The sequence below is a fragment of the Gorilla gorilla genome, chromosome Y (assembly GCF_029281585.2).
Source record: "Gorilla gorilla gorilla isolate KB3781 chromosome Y, NHGRI_mGorGor1-v2.1_pri, whole genome shotgun sequence".
In the NCBI taxonomy this organism is placed as follows: domain Eukaryota; kingdom Metazoa; phylum Chordata; class Mammalia; order Primates; family Hominidae; genus Gorilla; species Gorilla gorilla.
Genome location: NC_073248.2, coordinates 36717943 through 36732412, shown reverse-complemented (window position 1 = coordinate 36732412; position 14470 = coordinate 36717943).

Genomic DNA, 14470 nt, shown 5'->3' with positions numbered 1-14470 from the left:
TCCATTCCATTCCATTCCATTCCATTCCATTCTACTCGGGTTGATTATTCCATTCCATTCCATTCCATTCCACTCCATTCCGTTCCGTTCCGTTCTGTTCAGTTCCGTTCCATTCTACTGGGGTTGATTCCATTCTGTTCCATTCGATTCCATTCGATTCCATTCGATACCATTCCATTCCATTCCGTTCCATTCCATTCCATTCCATTCCATTCCATTCCATTCCATTCCATTCCATTCCATTCCGTTCTACTCGGGTTCATTCCATTCCATTCCGTTCTGCTCCATTCCGTTCCATTCCATTCCATTCCATTCCATTCCGTTCAACTCGGATTGATTCCATTCTGTTCCATTCCTTTCCATTCGATTCCATTTGATTCCATTCCATTCCATTCCATTCCATTCCATTCCATTCCATTCCATTCCATTCCGTTACTTTCCGTTCCGATCCGTTCCGTTCTACTCGGGTTGATTCCATTCTGTTCCATTCCATTCCATTCCGTTCTACTCGGGTTGATTCCATTCAATTCCTTCCCATTCCATTCCATTCCATTCCATTCCATTCCATTCCATTCCATTCCATTCCATTCCATTCCATTCCATTCCATTCCATTCCATTCGAATCCATTCCATTCCATTCCATTCCATTCCATTCCATTCCATTCCATTCCATTCCATTCCATTGCATTCCGTTCTACTCGGGTTCATTCCATTCCATTCCATTCCATTCCATTCCATTCCATTCCATTCCATTCCATTCCATTCCATTCCATTCCGTTCTACCCGGGTTGATTCCATTCTATTCCATTCCATTCCATTCCATTCCATTCCATTCCATTCCATTCCATTCCATTCCATTCTATTCCATTCCATTCCATTCCGTTCTACTCGGGTTCTTTCCATTCTATTCCGTTCCGTTCCTTTCCGTTCCCTTCCATTCCATTCCATTCCTTTCCATTCCATTCCGTTCTACTCGGGTTGATTCCATTCTATTCCATTCGATTCCATTCGATTCCATTTGATTCCATTCCATTCCATTCCATTCCATTCCATTCCATTCCATTCCATTCCATTCCATTCAATTCCGTTCAGTTCTACTCGGGTTCATTCCATTCCATTCCGTTCCGTTCCGTTCCTTGCGACCCGTTCCATTCCATTCCATTCCATTCCATTCCATTCCGTTCTACTCCGGTTGATTCCATTCTATTCCTTTCCATTCCATTCCATTCCACTCCATTTCACTCCATTCCATTCCATTCCATTCCATTCCATTCCATTCCATTCCATTCCATTCCATTCCATTCCATTCCATTCCATTCCGTTCTACTCGGGTTGATTCCATTCTATTCCATTCGATTCCATTAAATTCCATTCCATTCCATTCCATTCCATTCCATTCCATTCCATTCCATTCCGTTCTACTCGGTTTGATCATTCCATTCCATTCCATTCCATTCCATTCCATTCCATTCCATTCCATTCCATTCCATTCCATTCCATTCCATTCTACTCGGGTTGATTCCATTCTATTCCATTCCATTCCATTCCATTCCCTTCCATTCCATTCCATTCCATTACATCCCGTTCTACTCGGGTTGATTCCATTCCATTCCGTTCCATTCCGTTCCATTCCGTTCCGTTCCATTCCTTTCCATTCCATTCCATTCCATTCCATTCCATTCCATTCCATTCCATTCCGTTCTACTCGGGTTGATTCCATTCTTTTCCATTACGTTCCATTCCATTCCATTCCATTCCATTCCATTCCATTCCATTCCATTCCATTCCATTCCATTCTACTCGGGTTGATTATTCCATTCCATTCCATTCCATTCCACTCCATTCCGTTCCGTTCCGTTCTGTTCAGTTCCGTTCCATTCTACTGGGGTTGATTCCATTCTGTTCCATTCGATTCCATTCGATTCCATTCGATACCATTCCATTCCATTCCGTTCCATTCCATTCCATTCCATTCCATTCCATTCCATTCCATTCCATTCCATTCCATTCCGTTCTACTCGGGTTCATTCCATTCCATTCCGTTCTGTTCCATTCCGTTCCATTCCATTCCATTCCATTCCATTCCATTCCGTTCTACTCGGATTGATTCCATTCTGTTCCATTCCTTTCCATTCGATTCCATTTGATTCCATTCCATTCCATTCCATTCCATTCCATTCCATTCCATTCCATTCCATTCCATTCCATTCCAATCCATTCCATTCTACTCGGGTTGATTCCATTCCATTCCATTCCATTCCATTCCATTCCATTCCATTCCATTCCATTCCATTCCATTCCATTCCATTCCATTCCATTCTACTCGGGTTGGTCATTCCATTCCATTCCATTCCATTCCATTCCATTCCATTCCATTCCGTTCTGTTCAGTTCCGTTCCCTTCTACTGGGGTTGATTCCATTCTATTCCATTCGATTCCATTCGATTCCATTCGATACCATTCCATTCCATTCCATTCAATTCCATTCCATTCCATTCCATTCCATTCCATTCCGTTCTATTCGGGATCATTCCATTCCATTCCGTTCCGTTCCGTTCCATTCCATTCCGTTCCGTTCTGTTCCATTCCGTTCCATTCCATTCCATTCCATTCCATTCCGTTCTACTCGGATTGATTCCATTCTGTTCCATTCCATTCCATTCGATTCCATTCGATACCATTCCATTCCATTCCATTCAATTCCATTCCATTCCATTCCATTCCATTCCATTCCATTCCATTCCGTTCTACTCGGGTTCATTCCATTCCATTCCGTTCTATTCGGATTGATTCCATTCTGTTCCACTCCATTCCATTCGATTCCACTCGATTCCATTCCATTCCATTCCATTCCATTCCATTGCATTCCATTCCAATCCATTCCATTCTACTCGGGTTGATTCCTTACCATTCCATTCCATTCCATTCCATTCCATTCCATTCCATTCCATTCCATTCCATTCCGTTCTACTCGGGTTGATTCCATTCTATTCCATTCCATTCCATTCCATTCCGTTCTACTCGGGTTGATTCCATTCCATTCCATTCCATTCCATTCCATTCCATTCCATTCCATTCCATTCCATTGCATTCCATTCCAATCCATTCCATTCTACTCGGGTTGATTCCATACCATTCCATTCCATTCCATTCCATTCCATTCCATTCCATTCCATTCCATTCCACTCCACTCCATTCCATTCCATTCCATTCCATTCCGTTCTCCTCAGGTTGATTCCATTCTATTCCATTCCATTCCATTCCATTCCATTCCATTCCATTCCATTCCATTCCATTCCATTCCATTCCGTTCTTCTCGGGTTCATTCCATTCCATTCCATTCCAATCCATTCCATTCCATTCCATACCATTCCGTTCTACTCGGGTTGATTCAATTCTATTCCATTCCATTCCATTCCATTCCATTCGATTCCATTCCATTCCATTCCATTCCATTCCATTACATCCAGTTCTACTCGGGTTGATCATTCCATTCCATTCCATTCCTTTCCATTCCATTCCATTCCATTCCATTCCGTTCTACTCGGGTTGATTCCATTCCATTCCATTCCATTCCATTCCATTCCATTCCATTCCATTCCATTCCATTCCATTTCATTCCATTCCATTCCGTTCTACTCGGGTTCTTTCCATTCCATTCCATTCCATTCCATTCCATTCCATTCCATTCCATTCTATTCCATTCCATTCCATTCCGTTCTTCTCGGGTTGATTCCATTCCATTCCATTCCATTCCATTCCATTCCATTCCATTCCATTCCATTCCATTCCAATCCATTCCATTCTACTCGGGTTGATTCCATTCCTTTCCATTCCATTCTATTCCATTCCATTCCATTCCATTCCATTCCAATCCATTCCATTCTGCTCGGGTTGATTCCATTCCATTCCATTCCATTCCATTCCATTCCATTCCATTTCATTCCATTCCATTCCATTCCATTCTTCTCGGGTTCATTCCATTCCATTCCATTCCATTCCATTCCATTCCACTCGGGTTGATCATTCCATTCCATTCCATTTTACTCGGGTTGATCATTCCATTCCATTCCATTCCATTCCATTCCATTCCGTTCCGTTCTGTTCAGTTCCGTTCCGTTCTACTGGGGTTGACTCCATTCTCTTCCATTCGATTCCATACGATTCCATTCGATACCATTCCATTCCATTCCATTCCATTCCATTCCATTCCATTCCATTCCATTCCATTCCAATCCATTCCGTTCTACTCGGGTTCATTCCATTCCATTCCGTTCCGTTCCGTTCCATTCCATTCCGTTCCGTTCTGTTCCATTCCGTTCCATTCCATTCCATTCCGTTCTACTCAGATTGATTCCATTCTGTTCCATTCCATTCCATTCGATTCCATTCGATTCCATTCCATTCCATTCCATTCCATTCCATTCCATTCCAATCAATTCCATTCTACTCGGGTTGATTCCATTCCATTCCATTCCATTCCATTCCACTCCATTCCATTCCATTCCATTCCATTCCGTTCTACTCGGGTTGATTCCATTCTATTCCATTCCATTCCATTCCTTTCCATTCCATTCCATTCCATTCCATTCCATTCCATTCCATTCCATTCCATTCCAATCCTTTCCATTCTCCTCGGGTTGATTCCATTCCATTCCATTCCATTCCATTCCGTTCTAATCGAGTTGATTCCATTCTATTCCATTCCATTCCATTCCTTTCCATTCCATTCCATTCCATTCCATTCTATTCCATTGAATTCCATTCCATTGAATTCCATTCCATTCCATTCCATTCCGTTCTACTCGGGTTCATTAAATTCCATTCCATTCCATTCCATTCCATTCCATTCCATTCCATTCCATTCCATTCCATTCCGTTATACTCGGGTTCATTCCATTCCATTCCATTCCATTCCATTCCATTCCATTCCATTCCATTCCATTCCATTCCATTCCATTCCATTCCATTCCATTCTTCTCGGGTTCATTCCATTCCATTCCATTCCATTCCATTCCATTCCATTCCATTCCACTCCGTTCTACTCGGGTTGATTCCATTCTATTCCATTTCATTCCATTCCATTCCATTCCATTCCATTCCATTCCATTCCACTCGGGTTGATCATTCCATTCCATTCCATTTTACTCGGGTTGATCATTCCATTCCATTCCATTCCATTCCATTCCATTCCGTTCCGTTCTGTTCAGTTCCGTTCCGTTCTACTGGGGTTGACTCCATTCTCTTCCATTCGATTCCATACGATTCCATTCGATACCATTCCATTCCATTCCATTCCATTCCATTCCATTGCATTCCATTCCATTCCGTTCTACTCGGGTTCATTCCATTCCATTCCGTTCCGTTCCGTTCCATTCCATTCCGTTCCGTTCTGTTCCATTCCGTTCCATTCCATTCCATTCCGTTCTACTCAGATTGATTCCATTCTGTTCCATTCCATTCCATTCGATTCCATTCGATTCCATTCCGTTCCATTCCTTTCCATTCCATTCCATTCCATTCCATTCCATTCCATTCCATTCCATTCCATTCCAATCCATACCATTCTACTCGGGTTGATTCCATTCCATTCCATTCCATTCCATTCCACTCCATTCCATTCCATTCCATTCCATTCCGTTCTACTCGGGTTGATTCCATTCTATTCCATTCCATTCCATTCCTTTCCATTCCATTCCATTCCATTCCATTCCATTCCATTCCATTCCATTCCATTCTATTCCATTCCATTCCATTCCGTTCTACTCGGGTTGATTCCATTCCATTCCATTCCATTCCATTCCATTCCATTCCATTCCATTCCATTCCATTCCATTCCATTCCAATCCATTCCATTCTACTCGGGTTGATTCCATTCCTTTCCATTCCACTCCATTCCATTCCATTCCATTCCATTCCGTTCTACTCGGGTTGATTCCATTCTATTCCATTCCATTCCATTCCATTCCATTCGATTCCATTCCATTCCATTCCATTCCATTCCGTTCTACTCGGGTTGATTCCATTCTATTCCATTACTTTCCATTCCATTCCATTCCATTCCATTCCATTCCATTCCATTCCATTCCATTCCATTCCATTCCATTCCATTCCGTTCTACTCGGGTTGATTCCATTCCATTCCATTCCATTCCATTCCATTCCATTCCATTCCATTCCATTCCATTCCATTCCATTCCATTCCATTTCATTCCATTCCATTCCGTTCTACTCGGGTTCTTTCCATTCCATTCCATTCGATTCCATTCCATTCCATTCCATTCCATTCTATTCCATTCCATTCCATTCCGTTCTTCTCGGGTTGATTCCATTCCGTTCCATTCCATTCCATTCCATTCCATTCCATTCCATTCCATTCCAATCCATTCCATTCTACTCGGGTTGATTCCATTCCTTTCCATTCCATTCTATTCCATTCCATTCCATTCCATTCCATTCCATTCCATTCCATTCCATTCCATTCTGCTCGGGTTGATTCCATTCCATTCCATTCCATTCCATTCCATTCCATTCCATTTCATTCCATTCCATTCCATTCCATTCTTCTCGGGTTCATTCCATTCCATTCCATTCCATTCCATTCCATTCCACTCGGGTTGATCATTCCATTCCATTCCATTTTACTCGGGTTGATCATTCCATTCCATTCCATTCCATTCCATTCCATTCCATTCCATTCCGTTCCGTTCTGTTCAGTTCCGTTCCGTTCTACTGGGGTTGACTCCATTCTCTTCCATTCGATTCCATACGATTCCATTCGATACCATTCCATTCCATTCCATTCCATTCCATTCCATTCCATTCCATTCCATTCCATTCCATTCCATTCCAATCCATTCCGTTCTACTCCGGTTCATTCCATTCCATTCCGTTCCGTTCCGTTCCATTCCATTCCGTTCCGTTCTGTTCCATTCCGTTCCATTCCATTCCATTCCGTTCTACTCAGATTGATTCCATTCTGTTCCATTCCATTCCATTCGATTCCATTCGATTCCATTCCATTCCATTCCATTCCATTCCATTCCATTCCATTCCATTCCAATCAATTCCATTCTACTCGGGTTGATTCCATTCCATTCCATTCCATTCCATTCCACTCCATTCCATTCCATTCCATTCCATTCCATTCCGTTCTACTCGGGTTGATTCCATTCTATTCCATTCCATTCCATTCCTTTCCATTCCATTCCATTCCATTCCATTCCATTCCATCCCGTTCTACTCGGTTTGATCATTCCATTCCATTCCATTCCATTCCATTCCATTCCATTCCATTCCATTCCATTCCATTCCGTTCTACTCGGGTTGATTCCATTCCATTCCATTCCATTCCATTCCATTCCATTCCATTCCATTCCATTCCATTCCATTCCATTCCATTCCATTTCATTCCATTCCATTCCGTTCTACTCGGGTTCTTTCCATTCCATTCCATTCGATTCCATTCCATTCCATTCCATTCCATTCTATTCCATTCCATTCCATTCCGTTCTTCTCGGGTTGATTCCATTCCGTTCCATTCCATTCCATTCCATTCCATTCCATTCCATTCCAATCCATTCCATTCTACTCGGGTTGATTCCATTCCTTTCCATTCCATTCTATTCCATTCCATTCCATTCCATTCCATTCCATTCCATTCCATTCCATTCTGCTCGGGTTGATTCCATTCCATTCCATTCCATTCCATTCCATTCCATTCCATTCCATTTCATTCCATTCCATTCCATTCCATTCTTCTCGGGTTCATTCCATTCCATTCCATTCCATTCCATTCCATTCCACTCGGGTTGATCATTCCATTCCATTCCATTTTACTCGGGTTGATCATTCCATTCCATTCCATTCCATTCCATTCCATTCCATTCCATTCCGTTCCGTTCTGTTCAGTTCCGTTCCGTTCTACTGGGGTTGACTCCATTCTCTTCCATTCGATTCCATACGATTCCATTCGATACCATTCCATTCCATTCCATTCCATTCCATTCCATTCCATTCCATTCCATTCCAATCCATTCCGTTCTACTCCGGTTCATTCCATTCCATTCCGTTCCGTTCCGTTCCATTCCATTCCGTTCCGTTCTGTTCCATTCCGTTCCATTCCATTCCATTCCGTTCTACTCAGATTGATTCCATTCTGTTCCATTCCATTCCATTCGATTCCATTCGATTCCATTCCATTCCATTCCATTCCATTCCATTCCATTCCATTCCATTCCATTCCAATCAATTCCATTCTACTCGGGTTGATTCCATTCCATTCCATTCCATTCCATTCCACTCCATTCCATTCCATTCCATTCCATTCCGTTCTACTCGGGTTGATTCCATTCTATTCCATTCCATTCCATTCCTTTCCATTCCATTCCATTCCATTCCATTCCATTCCATTCCATTCCATTCCATTCCATTCCATTCTATTCCATTCCATTCCATTCCGTTCTACTCGGGTTGATTCCATTCCATTCCATTCCATTCCATTCCATTCCATTCCATTCCATTCCAATCCTTTCCATTCTCCTCGGGTTGATTCCATTCCATTCCATTCCATTCCATTCCGTTCTAATCGAGTTGATTCCATTCTATTCCATTCCATTCCATTCCTTTCCATTCCATTCCATTCCATTCCGTTCTATTCCATTGAATTCCATTCCATTGAATTCCATTCCATTCCATTCCATTCCGTTCTACTCGGGTTCATTAAATTCCATTCCATTCCATTCCATTCCATTCCATTCCATTCCATTCCATTCCATTCCGTTATACTCGGGTTCATTCCATTCCTTTCCATTCCATTCCATTCCATTCCATTCCATTCCATTCCATTCCATTCCATTCCATTCCATTCCATTCCATTCCATTCTTCTCGGGTTCATTCCATTCCATTCCATTCCATTCCATTCCATTCCATTCCATTCCATTCCACTCCGTTCTACTCGGGTTGATTCCATTCTATTCCATTTCATTCCATTCCATTCCATTCCATTCCATTCCATTCCATTCCACTCGGGTTGGTCATTCCATTCCATTCCATTTTACTCGGGTTGATCATTCCATTCCATTCCATTCCATTCCATTCCATTCCGTTCCGTTCTGTTCAGTTCCGTTCCGTTCTACTGGGGTTGACTCCATTCTCTTCCATTCGATTCCATACGATTCCATTCGATACCATTCCATTCCATTCCATTCCATTCCATTCCATTGCATTCCATTCCATTCCGTTCTACTCGGGTTCATTCCATTCCATTCCGTTCCGTTCCGTTCCATTCCATTCCGTTCCGTTCTGTTCCATTCCGTTCCATTCCATTCCATTCCGTTCTACTCAGATTGATTCCATTCTGTTCCATTCCATTCCATTCGATTCCATTCGATTCCATTCCGTTCCATTCCATTCCATTCCATTCCATTCCATTCCATTCCATTCCATTCCATTCCAATCCATACCATTCTACTCGGGTTGATTCCATTCCATTCCATTCCATTCCATTCCACTCCATTCCATTCCATTCCATTCCATTCCGTTCTACTCGGGTTGATTCCATTCTATTCCATTCCATTCCATTCCTTTCCATTCCATTCCATTCCATTCCATTCCATTCCATTCCATTCCATTCTATTCCATTCCATTCCATTCCGTTCTGCTCGGGTTGATTCCATTCCATTCCATTCCATTCCATTCCATTCCATTCCATTCCATTCCATTCCATTCCATTCCAATCCATTCCATTCTACTCGGGTTGATTCCATTCCTTTCCATTCCACTCCATTCCATTCCATTCCATTCCATTCCGTTCTACTCGGGTTGATTCCATTCTATTCCATTCCATTCCATTCCATTCCATTCGATTCCATTCCATTCCATTCCATTCCATCCCGTTCTACTCGGTTTGATCATTCCATTCCATTCCATTCCATTCCATTCCATTCCATTCCATTCCATTCCATTCCATTCCATTCCATTCCATTCCATTCCGTTCTACTCGGGTTGATTCCATTCCATTCCATTCCATTCCATTCCATTCCATTCCATTCCATTCCATTCCATTCCATTTCATTCCATTCCATTCCGTTCTACTCGGGTTCTTTCCATTCCATTCCATTCGATTCCATTCCATTCCATTGCATTCCATTCTATTAAATTCCATTCCATTCCGTTCTACTCGGGTTGATTCCATTCCATTCCATTCCACTCGGGTTGTTCATTCCATTCCATTCCATTCTACTCGGGTTGATCATTCCATTCCATTCCATTCCATTCCATTTCATTCCGTTCCGTTCCGTTTTGCTCAGTTCCGTTCCGTTCTATTGGGGTTGACTCCATTCTATTCCATTCGATTCCATTCGATTCCATGCGATACCATTCCATTCCATTCCATTCCATTCCATTCCATTCCATTCCATTCCATTCCATTCTTCTCGGGTTCATTCCATTCCATTCCGTTCCGTTCCGTTCCATTAAATTCCGTTCCATTCTGTTCCATATTGTTCCCTTCGATTCCATTCCATTCCATTCCGTTCTATTCGGATTGATTCCATTCTGTTCCACTCCATTCCATTCGATTCCACTCGATTCCATTCCATTCCATTCCATTCCATTCCATTCCATTCCATTCTTCTCGGGTTCATTCCATTCCATTCCATTCCATTCCATTCCATTCCATTCCACTCCGTTCTACTCGGGTTGATTCCATTCTATTCCATTTCATTCCATTCCATTCCATTCCATTCCATTCCACTCGGGTTGATCATTCCATTCCATTCCATTTTACTCGGGTTGATCATTCCATTTCATTCCATTCCATTCCATTCCGTTCCGTTCTGTTCAGTTCCGTTCCGTTCTACTGGGGTTGACTCCATTCTCTTCCATTCGATTCCATACGATTCCATTCGATACCATTCCATTCCATTCCATTCCATTCCATTCCATTCCATTCCATTCCATTCCGTTCTACTCGGGTTCATTCCATTCCATTCCGTTCCGTTCCGTTCCATTCCATTCCGTTCCGTTCTGTTCCATTCCGTTCCATTCCATTCCATTCCATTCTACTCAGATTGATTCCATTCTGTTCCATTCCATTCCATTCGATTCCATTCGATTCCATTCAATTCCATTCCATTCCATTCCATTCCATTCCATTCCAATCCATTCCATTCTACTCGGGTTGATTCCATTCCATTCCATTCCATTCCATTCCACTCCATTCCATTCCATTCCATTCCATTCCGTTCTACTCGGGTTGATTCCATTCTATTCCATTCCATTCCATTCCTTTCCATTCTATTCCATTCCATTCCATTCCATTCCAATCTATTCCGTTCCATTCCATTCCGTTCTACTCGGGTTGATTCCATTCCATTCCATTCCATTCCATTCCATTCCATTCCATTCCAATCCATTCCATTCTACTCGGGTTGATTCCATTCCTTTCCATTCCATTCCATTCCATTCCATTCCATTCCATTCCATTCCATTCCATTCCACTCTATTCCATTCCATTCCATTCCGTTCTACTCGGGTTGATTCCATTCCATTCCATTCCATTCCATTCCATTCCATTCCAATCCATTCCATTCTACTCGGGTTGATTCCATTCCATTCCATTCCATTCCATTCCACTCCATTCCATTCCATTCCATTCCATTCCGTTCTAATCGAGTTGATTCCATTCTATTCCATTCCATTCCATTCCTTTCCATTCCATTCCATTCCATTCCATTCCATTCCATTCCATTCCATTCCATTCCATTCCATTCTATTCCATTCCATTCCATTCCATTCTACTCGGGTTGATTCCATTCCATTCCATTCCATTCCATTCCACTCCATTCCATTCCATTCCATTCCATTCCGTTCTAATCGAGTTGATTCCATTCTATTCCATTCCATTCCATTCCATTCCATTCCATTCCATTCCATTCCATTCTATTCCATTCCATTCCATTCCATTCTTATCGAGTTGATTCCATTCTATTCCATTCCATTCCATTCCTTTCCATTCCATTCCATTCCATTCCATTCCATTCCATTCCATTCCATTCCATTCCATTCCATTCCATTCCACTCTATTCCATTCCATTCCATTCCGTTATACTCTGGTTGATTCCATTCCATTCCATTCCATTCCATTCCATTCCATTCCATTCCAATCCATTCCATTCTACTCGTGTTGATTCCATTCCATTCCATTCCATTCCATTCCACTCCATTCCATTCCATTCCATTCCATTCCGTTCTAATCGAGTTGATTCCATTCTATTCCATTCCATTCCATTCCTTTCCATTCCATTCCATTCCATTCCATTCCATTCCATTCCATTCCATTCCATTCCATTCCATTCCATTCTATTCCATTCCATTCCATTCCATTCTACTCGGGTTGATTCCATTCTATTCCATACCATTCCATTCCATTCCATTCCATTCCATTCCAATCCATTCCATTCTACTCGGGTTGATTCCATTCCTTTCCATTCCATTCCATTCCATTCCATTCCATTCCATTCCATTCCATTCCATTCCATTCCATTCCATTCCGTTCTACTCGGGTTGATTCCATTCTATTCCATTCCATTCCATTCCATTCCATACCATTCCATTCCATTCCATTCCAATTCATTCCATTCCTTTCCATTCCATTCCGTTCCATTCCATTCCATTCCATTCCATTCCATTCCATCCCGTTCTACTCGGTTTGATCATTCCATTCCATTCCATTCCATTCCATTCCATTCCATTCCATTCCATTCCATTCCATTCCATTCCATTCCATTCCGTTCTACTCGGGTTGATTCCATTCCATTCCATTCCATTCCATTCCATTCCATTCCATTCCATTCCATTTCATTCCATTCCATTCCATTCCATTTCATTCCATTCCATTCCGTTCTACTCGGGTTCTTTCCATTCCATTCCATTCGATTCCATTCCATTACATTGCATTCCATTCTATTAAATTCCATTCCATTCCGTTCTACTCGGGTTGATTCCATTCCATTCCATTCCACTCGGGTTGTTCATTCCATTCCATTCCATTCTACTCGGGTTGATCATTCCATTCCATTCCATTCCATTCCATTTCATTCCGTTCCGTTCCGTTTTGCTCAGTTCCGTTCCGTTCTATTGGGGTTGACTCCATTCTATTCCATTCGATTCCATTCGATTCCATGCGATACCATTCCATTCCATTCCATTCCATTCCATTCCATTCCATTCTTCTCGGGTTCATTCCATTCCATTCCGTTCCGTTCCGTTCCATTAAATTCCGTTCCATTCTGTTCCATATCGTTCCCTTCGATTCCATTCCATTCCATTCCGTTCTATTCGGATTGATTCCATTCTGTTCCACTCCATTCCATTCGATTCCACTCGATTCCATTCCATTCCATTCCATTCCATTCCATTCCATTCCATTCCATTCTTCTCGGGTTCATTCCATTCCATTCCATTCCATTCCATTCCATTCCATTCCACTCAGTTCTACTCGGGTTGATTCCATTCTATTCCATTTCATTCCATTCCATTCCATTCCATTCCATTCCACTCGGGTTGATCATTCCATTCCATTCCATTTTACTCGGGTTGATCATTCCATTCCATTCCATTCCATTCCATTCCATTCCATTCCATTCCAATCCATTCCATTCTACTCGGGTTGATTCCATTCCATTCCATTCCATTCCATTCCACTCCATTCCATTCCATTCCATTCCATTCCGTTCTAATCGAGTTGATTCCATTCTATTCCATTCCATTCCATTCCTTTCCATTCCATTCCATTCCATTCCATTCCATTCCATTCCATTCCATTCCATTCCATTCCATTCCATTCCATTCTACTCGCGTTTATTCCATTCCATTCCATTCCATTCCATTCCATTCCACTCCATTCCATTCCATTCCATTCCATTCCGTTCTAATCGAGTTGATTCCATTCTATTCCATTCCATTCCATTCCATTCCATTCCATTCCATTCCATTCCATTCCATTCTATTCCATTCCATTCCATTCCATTCTAATCGAGTTGATTCCATTCTATTCCATTCCATTCCATTCCTTTCCATTCCATTCCATTCCATTCCATTCCATTCCATTCCACTCTATTCATTCCATTCCATTCAGTTATACTCTGGTTGATTCCATTCCATTCCATTCCATTCCATTCCATTCCATTCCAATCCATTCCATTCTACTCGTGTTGATTCCATTCCATTCCATTCCATTCCATTCCACTCCATTCCATTCCATTCCATTCCATTCCGTTCTAATCGAGTTGATTCCATTCTATTCCATTCCATTCCATTCCTTTCCATTCCATTCCATTCCATTCCATTCCATTCCATTCCATTCCATTCCATTCCATTCTATTCCATTCCATTCCATTCCATTCTACTCGGGTTGATTCCATTCTATTCCATACCATTCCATTCCATTCCATTCCATTCCATTCCA